The sequence below is a fragment of the Dermacentor andersoni genome, chromosome 2 (assembly GCF_023375885.2).
Source record: "Dermacentor andersoni chromosome 2, qqDerAnde1_hic_scaffold, whole genome shotgun sequence".
Taxonomy (NCBI): domain Eukaryota; kingdom Metazoa; phylum Arthropoda; class Arachnida; order Ixodida; family Ixodidae; genus Dermacentor; species Dermacentor andersoni.
In genome coordinates, this window is record NC_092815.1 from 200,951,153 (window position 1) to 200,969,227 (window position 18,075).

An 18,075-nucleotide genomic window follows, 5' to 3' on the forward strand; every position below is an offset into this window, starting at 1 on the left:
ATGCTTCCGCTCCGCCAATTCGCATCCCAAGGTATTCCGGTCGCTGTGAGCAAGAACACGCTACCAGGCCTCCCGGCGCTGACTTTATGCCTTTTAAAACCTTCTGGCAATTAGGATTTGAATGGTCTAAACGAAGTCATCCGGATACATCATGGTTTTTTGAAGATGTTACGCGCAGTATCAGAGTACCTCAAATTCAAGCGAAATGCACTATTCCAACGCCAGAAGCAAGCTCTTTACCCTGGACCACTTCGACAGAGCGTATCCACATGCAAGCCACAGACAGGTCGACGTGCGTATGTAAGGAGAGCTGCGGAACGGCATTCTGTACACCTTCTTTCGCCGTGTAATGGTGTGGTCGGGTGGACGCCTTAAATTCGTCAACTGTAGAAGCTGCATGCTGCAGTCACCACCGCTTTGCGAAAACACAGGGTATAATGTGCAGAAGGTGCCGTTGTAGCCTCGGACTCAAGGTTTGCGCAACAACGATTATATCGTGGCTCGCCTCACGAGAGGTTTACTGGGCAAACTCCGGCGCTCCCTAAGCCCGTTGGAGCATGGTATTCAAAATGAAATTTCAATGGATACCATTACAAGTTGGAATTGAAGGTCACGGGATAGCTCCACAAAACTCTACATCAACTGTGTGGGATCCAAGGACACGCTCGCTAGGATCTTAGCCTACTGTAACTTGTAAGTGGTTGGGATAATTTGTCTGCGCTGTCTTTCTGCCTCCTTCTCTATTTTCACTTTCTCCTAGTACCTTTCATGTCCTGTTTCCTAGTGCAATAGAGCAAGCCACATATCCCGTTCTTGTTCTCCACTCAGCATCTGCCCTTTCTCTCGTCTCTCTGTCTTCTTCCCACCCGCCATGGTGGCTTAGTGGCGATGGCGTGGCGCTGCTAGGCATGAGTTCACGGGTTCGATTCATAACCGCAGCGGCCACATTTAAACAGGGGTGAAGAGCAAGAACGGTGATGTACCGTGTATTGCGTGCACGGTGAAAAACCTCAGGTGACCAAAATTTACCCACAGACTATTGAGATCGTGGTCGTCTTCGCACGTAAAACTCATCCCTCTTGTTCCCAGCTGCACAGAACCTCACGTTCACCAACCCATCATTAGCGGAACACGGGAAGGATATGCGCTGTTCGCTTAGTGCATGATGTGGTAGTTTATTTCAATTCCGCTTATGCGTAATGTGTGCTGTGAAAACATTGGTCGGCACAGCTTTCGATGGTTTGTGTTTTGGAGCGTTTTTATGCGAACTCTCAATTTAGAAATTGCGGCAACGTAGAGGTGACAAAGCCCATTGACAGTATCAACGACATGACAAAGCATGTTGACAGTATCAACCTGACTTCAACACATTTTACGCATTAACCAGTGTTGGCAAGCTAAAATTTAGCACATGGCTGGATCAGAAGGAGGCGAATGTCAAGCGCTGTTTTGTATATACATCTATCTTCCAGGCATCTGCGCAGGTCTTCGCAATTGAAACCTTTTAGAAGAACTGAATTTCATTAAGAAAACGAACAACGCAAGAAAGAAGCTTTAGTTATATGCCTGAAACAACAAAATAGTCTTACAGAATGTTACGCAAAGGCTTTGTCACGGCTACAGCAAAGACTGGCAAGCTTTGAGTGTTTTTCTTCTCACGCAACAGTAAACGAAGGCATGCTATCAAAGCCATCTCATAACCGTGACCTCGACTGTGTTCTTAGTTTCGCGAGCGTTTTGGTCCCTGATGCTGCTGAATATGCTGGTTTGATAACTTTGGGATGGCGTGAGCATTGCTTGCAATAAACCACTCTGAATCTTCGAGCTTTTTCGATAAGAATTCTCAATACGGGCAAGCGCCTCTCGGGAGCCGCTTGCTTAGGCTGCTGCCTGTTTGCCAGACGTGCTTATTGCACCTGGCCAAGGGATCGCCATAATTTACAGCCCTTGCACATGAAGCCGTGTTAGTGACGCTTTCTTCCGTGAGGCGTACAAACTCGCTTTTCGCAGGTGCACTAACTTTTGTTGACAAAAATTTGGATCATTATGAATTTTAGGGTGCCATTGCAAAGAGTGCAGAGGCAACTTAAGTTGATTTGAACTAGTTAATTGTTATGTTTATAAAAAAACGAACCATGTGGTCAACTATTTTGTGTTTTGAACGAAATGTACATATGGAGTACGATAGAAAAGCATGTTCGACGCAACGACATGACATTGATTTTGTTAAATTCTGCATATTATTTGTACAAAATGGGAGGCACGTCACTGAAAGAGAAAAATTGCTTCGATAAGATTAGCGAAGGTTGTCGACTGGGAAAATATTAACTACGGCGGATATTTAGGACAGTGTGGAGAAAACTGTGATGTTTTTCGAACAGTGCGAATGCTACAGGAGTACTGTCGTCTTTTGGTGGTGATATAGCAAGGTCACTTAAAAGAAATGGTTGAATAATTCTCCGTTGAACTTTATTCAAGCACATATACCTAGGTGAGACTATTCGAGATGCCATATTTGCCTGAGACTTCTTAACACACAGAATAACAGCCTGCTGTTTGAGCTTTCTCGGTGCTTCCCTATATACAGTATTACCAGTATACATATTACTTGACTGTTTGGATATGTACAGTCCTTTCTAGGCTAGATAAGCTTAATGGGTGTGGATGATCGCGCAGTACGTCGAAAGCTCTGGGTACAATTATTCATTTAATTTATTGAGTATTACCTTTAAGCACCGCATGAACTGACTGGTGGTACTCTTACAGGATACCATGGAGAAAGTGGAGAAGTCCCTGTAAGTTTTCCTACTTCGCATACGAAGGCTAGCGACTTGTTCTTAGAGGCTGGCAGGGAACTTGGTTACAGCAACGACGACTATAATGGGCCGAACCAGACAAGTGAGTTGCAAACAAGTGAAGTGACGCATGCACCTGTACTTAGGTTTACGTAGTACATATTGTTGAAATATCAGAGGAAATATGTGCAAAACATAAAGCGGCATATTGGCGAATAGAGGACCAACACTTCCTCCGTATTTAGCTTTAAAAAATAAATCGTTTATAGCAGATGTAAACAAAGATGGACGAATACAGTTCATACACCTGAAAGATCTCTAAAATCTCTAATGGACGCAGAAAGTTTCATCGTGTCTTCTAAAGTAAACACAGTTTATTAGGTTTCATAACATGCCTTGCGTGAAACTAGTGGTGATATAGGACGAAGGTGCTCGATGAGCACACAGGGCAGCCTACAAATACCACTTATGGCGCTCTGAAAACATATGCAGTACCGGCTTAAACATTCAGTTGCTTCAAGATGACGTACCGAAAAGAAGCACGAGGGAGTGAGCCGCCTCAAATAAACTTACATGGAATGTGAACGTAATTCCTTCTATTGAAACGTGCTCGTCCTTCGCATATTCCATACACAGGTTGTATCAGTGATGGAGCTAGAAAAAAAAAAACATCCCACATGAGGAATTATAAACACATGGGCGCTGACTTGCAATGGTTATTCGGCAATTGAATGCCTCATATACGCACGCAGGCCAGCCAAAATCACGTTGAACACATTGAACACGTCGAACACGCTCAAGACATTTACCATAAACAGAGAACGAGCCTTTTACCAATTACGCACAAGTACGGAAACTGTGCAACGGGTGTCATTTACAAGAGACTGTTATGTTCGCGATATTATGGCTAAATTAGCCTTCCTATTTGCAAAAATAATGTCCACATTCTGCTTTTGTTCTGAAGTCGTGTGCAACAAACTGGCTTTATTGTCATTTTCATTCTGTTAATGTGTATCGCGTTTTCGTATCTTGATAGTACATGCTTTTGTGTCGTTTTCAGCATTTCGCATGACACCAGCATGTTTTCTTTTCGCTCTCGCTTGGTGGCAATACGTGTAAACAAGTATTAATGGCACATACAATGGTACTTGCGTTCGATTTCTTTGTTGTATTCGTGCCATCCTTGAACAAACGCTCTACTGCATTTTACAGTAATATCACATTTTCACGCCGTCATATCTTTCACAAAATGTTGGTCAAAACGTCCAAAACGATATTCAAGAGAATGGGCAAAGCATTCTGTTTCAACATTAGTTGTAAGCTCGATGTGACCCTACGCAAATCCGCTGAGTACGGCAAAGCGTAACTTTGTGGAAGCTTGAGGAGTTGGTCGTGCTTAGTGTTACAAAAGCATCCATGCAGGAGAGCGGTACGTCACCAAGATGTTCCAAAGCGGCCACCGCATTCTGCACAGGCACAAAAAAGAAAAAGGACTCGGCACACTAGTGCCGTGAATTTTCTTTGTAGGTAAGGTTACAACACGGGACCATGTTTACGGTTTGATGCCCTGACAAAGACAAGTGCGCCTGTACAAACGCTGCCTTCAGCGAGATTACTTGTTCTAGCAGTTATTCGCTTCCAGCTTGCACCCTCCTGTGAAGAACCCTGTTGTTTCGAGTTTAGCATAGTGTAATATTCGAAAAATTACTAACAAGTTAGAAAGATTACTGTTTAAAACAGTTAGGGGCGAAGACAAGAAACTGGATCAACATTGTGGTCTGTAATTTTGCCTGTACATTCAATCTTTTATGAAAACAGCACATCTTGTTCATAAGAAATTGCACTGTTTCGCGTTTGGAGGCGGATAGCAATGCAAATAAAAAATTTTACGGGGGTCACGTTCCACAATCAAAAGTCTCCTTGGAATGCATTAGTGATTCTCAGTACCCCGATCTTGGTGTTAGTAGGGGGCTTTTTTAAGCCTCACCCAGCCATTTCTTGTTTTGTGCTCATTGGTAACTGTACTCTTAGCAACAACGAGTTACTATGTCACTGCATTGGGCACTTATGCCTATTTGCTTGTCTGGCAAAATACCTTCATGTCAATGTAACCTACTTTATGAGAGTCAATGCTCGAAATTACGGCATTATGTTCTGCGTCTATGCACAAGCAACTGACGGATTATATATATGACACAAGACAGAAACATATTTAAACAACGCGCGCAGGTTCATGCACCCCTCACGAGAACAACGGCGTATTGGAGAACAAGAAGACGAAATGATGGCACGTGTTTTCGCCGCACGCACTTGCATCGTAGATGGCCGTTGTCAGCGTCTACAAGAAGAAGAAGAGGTGAAGCGACGCTCGAGAGAGAAGAAGAAGGCATTCTTGATCCTTTTTCTTTACCAACACCACAGGCGAAGCCCACGGGCTGGTCGGTGGTTGAATTACGTCGTCTCTAAGCATTTCTTCGACTTGTTTGTTGATGATTTCTCTCTCCTTCGGTGACACACGGTAGGGATGCTGGCAAATAGGCCTCACAGCTTCGTCGACAATGATACGGTGTTTGGCGATGGATGTTCTCTGGACTTTCGATGTCGTTGAGAAACACGAGGCGAATTCTCGTACAAGGTTCTCTATTTGCTGCTTCTGGCTCGGTGATAGTGCTGCTTCGATGTTGACAGATGCGAGTATGGAGTCTACGTTGTCAGAATCCTGTAGTGCAGCATCGTAAGGGCTCAAATCCGTAATCTGTTCATAAGCATTAAGGCGGGCAATGACAGTTCCCTTCGCAACATGCTGGACTTCATTTCCAAAATTAGTCAGGAAGACATTCGAGCACCCGTCACGCAGCTGAACCAGACCCCTTGCCATACAGATCCCTTTTTCGAGTAAGAGCCCAGTGTTACTGTCTGCTATTCCTTCATAGTCGCTGAATACGGTGCTTCTTACGGCGACAGCTATGCTGGATCTTGGGGGTATCGTGACGTCGTCGTCTAGAATCTGGAGAGCATCAAATTGTTCCTCACACTCGAATGTCGCGATGGCGTGCTTCGTGGAGAACGACACACAGGATTCCTGCAAGTTGATAACTGCACCATTCGCCTGCAAAAAGTCCATTCCAATAATTAAATCTCTTGAACATTCTGACAGGACAATGAAACAGGCGACGTATGTAAAGCCGCGTATTCCGATTCTAGAAGTGCACCTGCCCACCGGGTTGATAAGGTGTCCTCCGGCGGTTCGAATTTGCGGTCCTCTCCAAGGAGTCAGCACTTTTTTCAGTCTTCTGGCAAGCACTTTACTCATAACGGAATGGTCTGCGCCTGTGTCTACTAAAGCAGTAATTTCGCAGCCGTCTATAAACACACATAAATCTGAAGCAACGTCACTTTTTCCGCAACTGCTCTCGCGTCCGTCGTTCAGCGCTGGAGGCTCTGTTCTTGCGTCGACAGCGGCCTCACCTCCACAGGTCGCCGGTATTAGTTTTCCCGACGTGGGCTTTGGGGGCGTCGCCTTGGAGAGCTTGAGGATGGACGCGGGCTCGGTGATCGATACCTCAGCGGCACTGTTGACCGAGGTTGATGTTGCTGTGAAGTCTGCGGGCTTTGGCGCGTTGACAAATACTCCTGGATCTCGAAAACGCGTTCACCGTTTCTTGGGCAAGGAGCATTTACGGAAAACCCCCGAAGTCCCGCTCTGCGGTATTCGCACATCCTGTAGAGATGACCAGCTTCGCCGCAGTGGTAGCACAGTGGGATTCTATCAGGAGTGCGCCATATGTCGGCCTTCCGGAATCTCGTCTCCGGCGGAGACGGCAAGAACCGAGGTTCGGGTACATGCGCAGTTGCCGCGATGAAAGTACGTCCTGGAGATCCTCTGAGTACCTCGGCGTACGATACCGTCGGCCGTACCTGTGACGACGCTTGCGGCTGTGCTGGCGGGTGCTGTTCGCGGACTGCGTGTCTCACTTCTTCGCGAACCACTTCTGCTAACGAAGAGACCGCTGTGGGGCCGTTGTTCAGCTGTTGCCTCTGCAGCTCTTCTCGAACCACAGATCTTATGAGTTCTCGTAAGACCTCGACGCTGTTCCCGAACATTGCCGACATCATATCCATGGAGGCGACGTTCATCTCGCGGTTGTAGAGTCTCGCACGCTGTTGAAGAGTCATTTCCATAGTTGTCGCCTCGGAGCGGAATTCGGTGACGGTGCGTGGAGGGCTCCGAACCAAACCGGCAAAAAGCTCCTGCTTCACACCGCGCATCAGGTGCCGAAGCTTCTTGTCCTCGCTCATGCTCGGATCGGCCCGGCGGAATAAGCGGGACATATCTTCGATATACATTGCCACGCGTTCGTTGTTTCGTTGGCTTCTTGCTTGCAAAGCGGCTTCAGCTTTTTCCCGGCGGTCTGTGCTCGGATACGTGGCCAACAGCTCCCGTCGGAAGTCATCCCACGACCGGAGGACAGCTTCATGGTTTTCAAACCACGTTCGCGCACAGTCTTGCAACGCGAAGTAAACGTTGCGGAGCTTCCGGTTTTCGTCCCATCCATTGTAGTCAGCGACGCGCTCAAAGCCTTCCAACCAGTCCTCGGCGTCTTCGAAGGTATCGCCGTGAAAAGGCTCCGGCGTCCGCGGCTGATCGACGACGATGCGGGTTGAGGCTGTCTGGGATGTCATTTCAGGATTGTCTGCTGCTGCTATTATAGTTTGCTCCGGCAAAAGAGGAAACTCAGGCGGCTCACCACGTAGGCGACGGCTGGTGCGCTGGTGGACAGGCGTGAACTCGTTGGGTCTGAGATGGCGTGGTTCCGGGCTGCTTTCTCCAACTCGAATTGGGCTGGAAGTCATTACCCAGCACCTCCACCAGAATTGTAACGAACAATTAAGGGAGTCCAGACACAACTATTTATTGTGGGCTAACTTTAGCCCTGGGGGGTAAATAAAAAGGACTGCCGCGTTCTGAAGAGGAGATCAAGAATGCCTTCTTCTTCTCTCTCGAGCGTCGCTTCACCTCTTCTTCTTCTTGTAGACGCTGACAACGGCCATATACGATGCAAGTGCGTGCGGGGAAAACACGTGCCATCATTTCGTCTTCTTTTTCTCCAATACGCCGTTGTTCTCGTGAGGGGTGCATGAACCTGCGCGCGTTGTTTAAATATGTTTCTGTCTTGTGTCATTATATATATATATATATATATATATATATATATATATATATATATATATATATATATATATATATATATATATATATATATATATATATATATATATATTTATTTATTTATTTATTTATTTATTTATTTATGAATTTATTTATTTATTTAATTTTGCAGGCTTTTCACGCGTACAAAACAACATTAAGAACGGAGAGCGCTGGAGTTCAAGTCGATCCTTTATCACAACCGACGTCCGCAGAAGAAAAAACTTCGACGTCGCACTATATTCGCATGTGACGAAGGTAAGAGACCATTTTAAATTCATGTTTCTGCGTACAAACATAATGTATGTTACGGTCATGGTCAAAATGTTGTAGACGGCCTGCAAACTTAGTACATCGTCCCGTGGTCTGAAACCAGATGTAGTGTTTATTGCTTGTATGTTACTGGTGAGAAATAAAATGCGAGTGTTTTAAGTGCGCGGCTCTCGCAGGTTCTTTTTCAAGGCGCAACTGCTATAGGAGTGGAGTACAAGCGCGACCTCGGAACACACACCGTTCTGGCAAAGAAAGAAGTAATTCTTTGCGCTGGAGCCATATCCTCTCCGCAGCTACTGATGCTTTCCGGCATAGGACCTCGAGAACATCTCGAGTCTCTTGGGGTAAGAGGACGGTTTGATTTAGATCGCTGATATCGCGTCACGGTATCGTTGGTCCTATGTGGAGAGAACGAGAATCTATCTATATAAATTGTCCTGAGACGTGTGTAGATTGTGCAGATTTATCCCATCACTACAAAAACGGAACGCTTCGACTTTTGAAAAAGAAATACGCAGATTCAACACGCACGCTGAAGCATTGTGAAACGAAGCTTACGTAATAGGCTTAGTTTAAATGGAATCATGCCGTTTATGGGCGCTACCCGCATTCGATCATAGCGACTACGTGGCCAGTTGGGGTGTCCGGTTTTGCCCTGTCGGCAAAACCGGACACTCCAGCTCCAGGACCCACACAATAGCGGATCACACTGTATCCGAGTTGATCTCAGGTTGCATCGCCTCGCCTCCGGAATCAGCCCAGTTTACTGCTGCGCTTGCGTCCGGCATCGACCCGCTTTCCCAGGCGAGAATCCGACTATGCAAGTGCGCTAAACCCAGCGAAAAGGAAAGCATGAGGAGTTTTGATTTGCAATAAAGGAAATATGCACTTGAAGATATATATGCACTTGAAGATATGAAGCGTATATTTTTTGCAATAAGAATGCTTCGTTTGCATTCGCTGTTTGATTACGTAGTACTTAGAGAACAAAGCCTTCCACCAGCACGTCCGGGTGGTCGTGGTGGTATACAGAGAGGGGTATTTTGTTTTTTCGCTTAGATGCTGCTGCCAGCTAACTGTTGGCAGCCAAATCAGGAGTTGTACATTTGACAAGAAAGGAAGCGTCAATCATCGCCGAAACATTCGCATCAGTCAATACACTACGAGGAGATGAGGAAATATCATAAGTAGAAAAATCTGATAGCCAGTTAGGAGAAGCGTGTTGAAAGTCTAACTCTGTGAAAAAAAAAAGTTGTTTACTACAAAAACAAAGAACAAAAGAACAATAGAAACGACCAGGACGGCCAGAAAACTTAACCTAATCCACATGGCACCGATGAAAAGGAACAAACACTGAACAAGGTAGTGACATCACCTTGAAGCAAGTTCCATTCCACGATTGTTCTAGGAAATAATGAGCACCAGCACATCTTTCTTTTTGTTTATGGAATTAGCAAGGTTTTGTAATGCTTAGGGCGTATTGTTCGCCTTGTGTTTATATCATATGTATGCATCAGCGTTGATTCTATTGAAATTGTTGGCAATATTAGAAAGAATATTTAAACGGTGTACCCCGCTGCGATATTCAAGAGTAGTCATCAAGGAACGACCTCGAAATTGCGTTAGTGAGGCCTATGTGCTGTATGTATAACATGCATTATAGGTGAATCTAAGCGATTTGTTCTGTGCGCTTTCCGTGTGGTTAGTGTGTCTCTTAGTATGTGGATTCATTACGAAGAAGCTGATTGATATAGTCATACCCGTTACAAGTGTCATAGACAAGCTGTCTATGACAACCTTTTTGCCTGGAGGTTCCCCAACATTGTGTCGGAAATAAAGTGAAGTGAAGTGAAATCGGTGCTGACAGCAGCAACAACAGCAGCGGCGGCATCCGTCACAGTCTGCAGTGTAAAGGAAGGCTTGCAAAGTCATTCCTAAAATATGCTAAGGCCTAGCTGAACAATAACTCCGACTTAAGAGAAAGCTTTAGCTGAAGGTCAGCTCATCTTTCTAGTCATGTACATGCAAATCGCATAACTGCATTGATGAGCTCATCACTGGGCCGATTTCAACGAAAACTCTTGCCTTTCTGAGTGAACATAAGTTCTAGCAATGTTAAGAGCAACAACGTTAATAAAGACCTAAACTGAGACCTCTTTACTAATATTGCTGCAAACTGGTAAGTTTTAAAAAATGGAAGCAATTGGCTTACAAATTTAACACTGCGGAAAAAGCAGATATCGCCGCTCTGTAAACTGCATCTGTAACCTCAACTGGCCAACTTCATTGATGGATTTACAGGTTAGCTGAAATTGTTACAATGGTTAAGAGAATTTACGAAGATCAAATTCACAAATTATTGGTATTACAGAGCTAAAGCTTCCTTTTAAGAAGAAGCCTTGGATTTATATAATTTATAGGTCCAGGTGGCACATGTACTGGACGAGCCTTCACATCCCCCCATCGTAATCCATAGAAATCGCCCAGTTTTACGCCCATCGGCGAGATCCTGTGATGCCAGAAATCTCGGGATATTGAGCTAGAACGTAGTAATATTATCGTGGTCTACACGAACATTAGGTGCTTACGGTTCTTTAGGCTCTTAGGTTCTTACGGTTCGAGGTTCGCCCGAGGCGAGCCTCGAAATAATTGACAGCAGGCTGCTACACATGTGGGACGCAAAGCGAGCACTCGTAAAGAGATGGAAATGTCAAAGATATAATAGGGCGTTGCGCAAACGCATATCACAATTAGACAGAGACATCGAAAAACACGCACTCCAGGCATCCAGGGCACAGTTGGAAGACACGTGCAACGGCCTCGAGAGGCAGATGACCGGGGCGAGCGCTTGGCGCCTCCTTCGACACCTATTATCCGGAGACTCGGGCCGCTCAAGGCCACAAGCCTCATAGACTAGTAAGAGATTACAAAGGCGATAGCTTCCTCGACGCAATACGTGACCGTTACTTTAAGAAGGCCGAAAGCATCCAACATGCCAAATACGACGGCGTCACAAACGAGAAACTGGACGCGGAATTTAGCGAAGCAGAAATTCGGATAGTCCTGTTCGAACTAATCACCCGATCGGCGCCCGGCCCGGACTGGGTTACCGACAAGACTCTCCGTAACCTAGACGACGAGTCAATCTCCCGCCTCGAGACCTACGTCAACGAGTGCTGGCGAGGAGGCTGCCTTACCGAAGCGTGTAAACGGGCCCGCGTTATCATGATTCCAAAACCCGGCAAGGAAGTTACGCTCGATAATGTAAGACCGATTTCGCTTACGTCTTGCGTCGGCAAATTCATGGAACACGCAGTTCTCACCCGCGTGACCGACTTTCTAGAAGACCGTGACCGTGACGCGTTCCCGCGCACCATGCTAGGATTCCGCCGCAAACTCTCCGCACAGGACGTATTGCATCAGCTTAAACACCAGATCGTAGGCGACATTACCAGCTACACTAAGGCAAATCTCGGACTAGATATTAAAAAGGCCTTTGACAACGTTAAACACGAAGCAATATTAAAAACAAATAGAACTTTAGGACTAGGCCGAAGAACGTATAATTACGTTAGAGATTTCCTCGCGTGCAGGCGCGCATGCACCATCGTTGGCGACGAGGAATCGCCGGAATTTGAGACGGGTTCGTCAGGCACGCCACAAGGATCCGTCATATCACCATTACTCATTAATTTAGTTCTGCTCGGTCTACCCGAGAAATTAACAGAAGTAGAAGGATTGCATCACAGTCTATACGCGGATGACATTACCCTCTGGGTTCCTGGGGGAGGATGTGACGGTCACGTCAAGCGAACGCTACAGGCAGGAGTAGATGCGGTCCAGAATTACTTGCGTGGAACGGACCTCAAGTGCTCGGCTACCAAGTACGAACTCTTAATCTAGAAACCCACAAGGAGAGGTCGTAAAACCCTGCTCGACGAAGAACGGGAATACTCCAAAATACGTATTATAGTGGCAGGTGGTACTCCCGTACCGCACGTAGACAAAATTGGAATGCTGGGGTTACACCTGCAGGCAAATGGCCATAACGAAGAGACGGTGCGAAGACTTCGTCGTTCGGTAGGTGACATGATCCGACTCTTGCGTCGCATCACGAATAGACGCAATGGTATGCGTGAAGACTGCGCGATAAGCCGCATAACGTATGTTGCCCCCTATACCTGAAGTGGAGAGGGTGCGAAAAAACAAAGTTGAATGCATGATACGAAAGGCTTTCGAGGGAGCGGTGGGCGTTCCACTCAACACATGCACCGACAAGTTTCTAGAGCTCGGACTTCACAACTCACTTGACGAGTTAATCGAGGCGCACGCCATTGCGTAATACGAACGATTATCTAATTCAAAGACAGGTCGATGCATCCTCGAGTCACTCGGCATCGCGTACCACACTCAGCATGGACAAAAGATGGTGGTTCCGGCCTCGGTCCGCGACCGCCTGATCATCCCACCGCCTCCCAAAAACATCACCCGAAGCACCACGCCGCGAGATATTGCACCACGCCCCGAGAGCGGGGCATCGCGCCCACGCCCCGAGAGCGGGGCATCCGATCTGCCGGATCGGGCCACAACAGAAATGCGGCAACAAGAATCACAATGGGCGTGGGGCGATTGCCTGACCACGTTAAGAGACCGCATCCAACACTACAGACTCCAAAGACGCACATTCCCGCCACCACACGATAAATTAAACAGGAATGCGGCCGTAACTATACGCTTGCTCCAGACACACACCTACCCTAGCCCCGCCATCCTACATCACTGCTACCCGGGTTTATATCCCACAAATGCCTTTAAAGCTTGCGGACAGCGAGCAACGCTGCGACACATGCTCTGGGAATGTGCCGGCAACCACGGTAATGAGACCACCTCCGTTCGCGACGCGTCCGTAATCGCGGCCGTTGCCACAGTACGGGAAGCCTTGAGCTCGCTTCTTCCCGACGCCGCCCTGGCTGCGGGGGCCGCCGGGGACCTTCTCCATGGGCGTCACCGCCGCTGGGAGGCGGCTCTCAAAAGTTCACAGTTGGCAGACCAGCTCTGGGCCGTTCGGCAAGCCGAAGATGCCGCCCGATTCCAAGGACTTCGAGCCGCCACCTGAGGCCACAACAACAAAACTGCCGGACCATTCATTAATAAAGTTTCTTCTCTCTCTCTCTCTCTCTCTCTCTCTAGGCGTTAATACAATGCATCAACTTTGACCGTTTTATATGCGTCCATAGGTGCAGTTAGAAGGTGCGCTCTTCTTCATTTATTGCCTTACTTAAAGAAAGATTCTATCGATCTTTAGAGTTCCAAAATTTGCACTGCTCAAACTTGAATATTACACCGTCAAGGCATTGCACTGCTTTGTAGCAATACCGTTACCCAATACCAAGCCTATCCCTGCCACCCGATTCAAAAGTGTTTGCGCGCACTCTCACGCAAGCACATGCTTCACGCATTGCAGATCAACGTAATTGCAGACCTTCCTGTAGGCGAAAACCTATTCGATCACGTCACCGTGAACGGAATAGCGGCAACCACTCCGGAGCACCTCGAAATCAACTATTATTTACCGTCTACAGTGCCGCTGTATTCGATGTTTAGAACAGGTAAGCGATAACGCACAATGGCGATCGACGTCTCTTTTGTGTTTTCGTGCACGTTAAAGCATATTGCCAAACATGAATTCCCATAAATGACATCCATGCATCGTACGTACGTGTATATGATATCCCTATTAAATCTGCACAAAGACAGCGCAGGAGAGCCTGATATATTATTTCATGAATGAAGGCTGTAATAATTTTTTATACCTTATTGCGTGTAAATTCCAGCGATCTTGTGGTTTACGCTATATTCGTTTTTACAGAAATATGAATAAAAGTAGAGGAATGAACATCGAAGTTACCGTGCCGGTTGTTTTGTTGAAATAGAAAAATAAATGTGCTATTTATGAAACTTGTAAGACTCTAGTACTTTCTTGGCCGACCTAATACGGAATTTAACAACTTGAGTTCTTTATAGAGGCGTCAGCGTCGTACGTAGTAATGGAAATTTTTCTAGTAGATTTGGAAAACGCCGCCGGCTTATTTTAGGAAACTCATTTCAAGTCTAATTTATAGCTTACACCATAACACTTAATGTAAATGGATATGATTAATTCCTTCATGTCCAAAATTTATGCGCTGCTGCTCTAAAAATCCGGCAAGAAAAAAATTTTGCTCTCGCCGACGCGCTTTGATGTCAAATAAATAGGCGATGTACGCGACATTCGATGACGGTAGAACACTGTGCCAACGATTACATTCCGATGACCATGATATTACGAAAGAGCAAAAAATATTCAAGATATCAAAATAGAGTTCACAAGCCTAATCACCACTTTGGGCTTCGCGATGTTCAAGCTTCGAAATCACGCAATTTATTAAGATACGCAGATCATCGTGTGAAATCATTTTGCGAGTGTGTTTAAACTGTTCAGACTAGCATTTTAAAGTTAGAAGGCACAAACATGTTGGCACATTGTTCTCAGTAGAAACTTGAGCAAAACTGAGTTGACGATGGTGGACAATGCATATAGTACACTTGACATATAACACAACCGTCCGTCAACATGACTAAACAATGTGGCAAGTAAAGCAGCTGTTCACTGATGATGTGAAACCGTCGCGTTACGATATTAGTTAACTGTTTAATAATGCAAGCGTTCTATCAATTGTTTTCTTTTTGTACAGTGCGCACCTTTGTGAGGGTTGCAAATTTTCATACCCTCACATACGGAGTAAGAATTAGGAACTTTACGGGAAAGGCAATCCGTACTAAAGAGCATGGTGCAAGAAATTCTACCATGAACATTCACGAATGCAATTATGATGCATCTTTACAATTTAATTGTTTCAGGGCCACTTACCCATGCTTATGGTGTCGAATGTGTCGCCTTCTTAAGCACGCCAAGCACCGATCCCACGCTGCCGAACATTCAATTTCTTTTCGTGACGCTCAATCCCGCCACTATTGAAGCGGGATACGTAGCCGGCGTACTAGGAATTTCGCAGGTAAGATCCTAATTTTTAAATAACTAATATGGTATAAGAAGCCTATTAAAGAGGTTCACATACGCGTCCAACACATACATATACAATCACGACACAGCAAAATTTGCATGAAGGTAACTTCTAAAAGTTTCCATCTCCGTAATTGCTTCCGGCGCATGAACTCGCTAAAATTGTTGCCTTGAATATGTGTTTCTGGTGTCCAACGGGAAGCCGTCGTTGGGACATGTATTTGGACGCCACGTATTTGCTATTGGTGCGCGGAAACTACTGCGGAACGTATTCTCAGTGACAAAAGCAGTGGCAACACTGTGTCACGTGCATTAGGTGGTTATTTCTGCCTCCGGCGGGGCATTCGTGGGTGCTCCGTTATTTCATGGAACTTGCAGCTCTAAACTCTGAACAGGTAAAACGTTTTTGTAACACGGAGTTACATTCGGGGTTTCGCCGTGCAAATCCGCCAGTACAAGGTTGCTACATTAGCAGCACAGAAAAAAAAAAACGATATCGCCTAAATCTTGAGCGCAGGAGTGCAGTTTATCTTGTGTGACGTCATGCGTCATGCCTTTAAGGTGAAAGACGCGCTGGACGTTCTTCATTGTTGACGCCAATTATCAGGTACGTGCACGGCGGCAGACTCCTTTACCTACCACAGCCACTGCGGACACCCTACCAGAATGCAGATTCTATTTGGACAATCTTTTTTATATCGCTATATTTAAAAAAAAACGAACAAAGCCGATTTTGTAGGAAATATATGCGCAAGCACACTTTGTTACGCGCAATCAGAGTATGTTTGTAGTAAACTAATTAAGGGAAAATGAGACATGCACCCAATTGTAGCAATTGCTATTAAGGAAACCCATACAGGTTGTTCGAAAGAAACGTCTCGAAGTTGAAGAACAATTCGTCCTGGTCCGGCCCTCTCCACCTTGCGGGTTTCCGCAGAACTATTTACGTCAAAATCTTATGTTCGTAGTAGTAAACGTAGGGAGTCGGCTTAAAGTTAAACACCATACTTGCTGGTCAGTGGAAAGATAAAATGAGTGCGTAGGACCCGCAAAATGCAAACATATTGAGCGGGCGTGATGAGTCAGAGAATTCAAAGGAGCTAAGTTTTTTTTATCAGCCACTTCACTGTGAAAACGGTAAGTTCTGGAGACGTGGATGTTAGGATTCCTCCTCCAATGTAGAAGGGTGAGCCAGTGTCTAATCTGGGGGATCTATTGACACGAACAGAATTATGCATTATAACGTACGCGAAGCATATTCACATGCATTCGAGAACTAGCCATCCTATTCGATTGTTACTACAGCTGAAAGAAAAACTGTCGCACGTCGCAGTCATGGCCTAGCGGCAGAGCATCCGCCTCGGATTCGGTGCTACTGGCCTCAATTCCTGGCGCTGTGGCAACGCCACCGGTTTTTCTATCGAGTAGATATGCCCCAGCCTGGTGCTTAGCTACCTATGGGGGTTCGCATCTCGAAATGGGGCCCTCCAGAGATTTCTAGGCGTGGTCTCTGACCACCTGTTCAAAGACTGCGTTGTGATCACGGCGGAAGAATGTTTAGGAGTTTGAACTCCCGTCAGCACGGGCGACTTGATAAAGTCACAAAAATAACCATAACATCCTAGGTAACTTCTGTGCCTGTCGTATGACCGCAAACGGCCGTCGTCTATGGAAGCGCCAATTACATAGGGTAACAATCAGCACATTGAGGGTAGCGACAACCCTCACCAAGTACTAAGCGATAATTGTACGGCGTTGTCGTAGAGTAGCGGCAGCAGACGACCAAAGTTGTTTGCGCCGTTCACGTAATATTGGTATTGACTGGCAGTGGCAGGCGGTCATGGAGGAAGGAAAACTGAGGAGAGGCCCCACCCCGCCCGCGCGCCAGGAGAATAGTGTGGAGAAAATGACATAGTAGGTTCTCCTTTTTCTTGCTTTTTTTATTTCTTTTACTGCAGCGGCCATGCTTTCAAGCCACAATGGCGGCGTTGTTATGGTTCTGTGCGCTCACACGTGTTGCTCCGTAGGTTGCGTACCGTTGCAAAGGCGCCGTGTGAGCAGGTTTGCGTTAGGCGCGAAATGAACGCGCATGCAGCGCTGCATGCAATGTACCACGCCACGGCAATGGCAACGGACGAAGGAATATCCGCGGGAAATTTCGCCCTCTTCGGCGGAATCATGCTAACGTGCCATCGCAGGCCGAAACCGATGCGTTTCAGAACCTGCACAATGAACGCCTTGCAGGGCAGTGATTCCTGCTTTTGACAGCGCAGGGTGCATTTGCGGCACGTACAACGTACGTTATGCAAGAATGGATAGTCCTGGTTTTAGAACATTCATGTTCAGTAACAATTTGCTTGTGTCCATATTAGAACACATGTAAATAACTGTTGCTTGTTTCTCGCAGTACTCGCGCCATCGCGAAGTCTTTTAGCAGAGCGCGCTCGAGGTTCATGCACACCTGCACAGGTGTAGCACAATACACGTGTTGATAGAGCGTTGCGGAGAATATGTGCATTTTGCTGCCCTCGGCAGCGCGCGCCAGCCAGTCGACGCTTCATCCTGGAAGATGGGAATGAAGCGGTTGCTTTGACTTATTAACGAATCCTCCCTACCGCAGGCGTATCTGATCTGTGCGCGCGAGAAGCGCTGGGAAGTGAAGGTTAGTAGATGCGCTGCAACAGTGAGCAAGGCTCCACAGAACGTACGCCTGCGAACACGTCAAACGGCTGTTC

General features: G+C 46.3%; 1 long non-coding RNA gene across 1 annotated transcript; it reads left to right on the top strand.

The window, feature by feature from the left end:
- Positions 1-2,772: 2,772 nt before the first annotated feature.
- LOC129387349 (uncharacterized) lies at positions 2,773-13,876 on the top strand. Its single transcript, XR_011892639.1, has 4 exons — positions 2,773-2,898; positions 8,138-8,262; positions 8,454-8,621; positions 13,742-13,876. It is a non-coding gene; the product is annotated as an uncharacterized lncRNA (long non-coding RNA).
- The last annotated feature ends 4,199 nt before the right edge of the window (positions 13,877-18,075 follow it).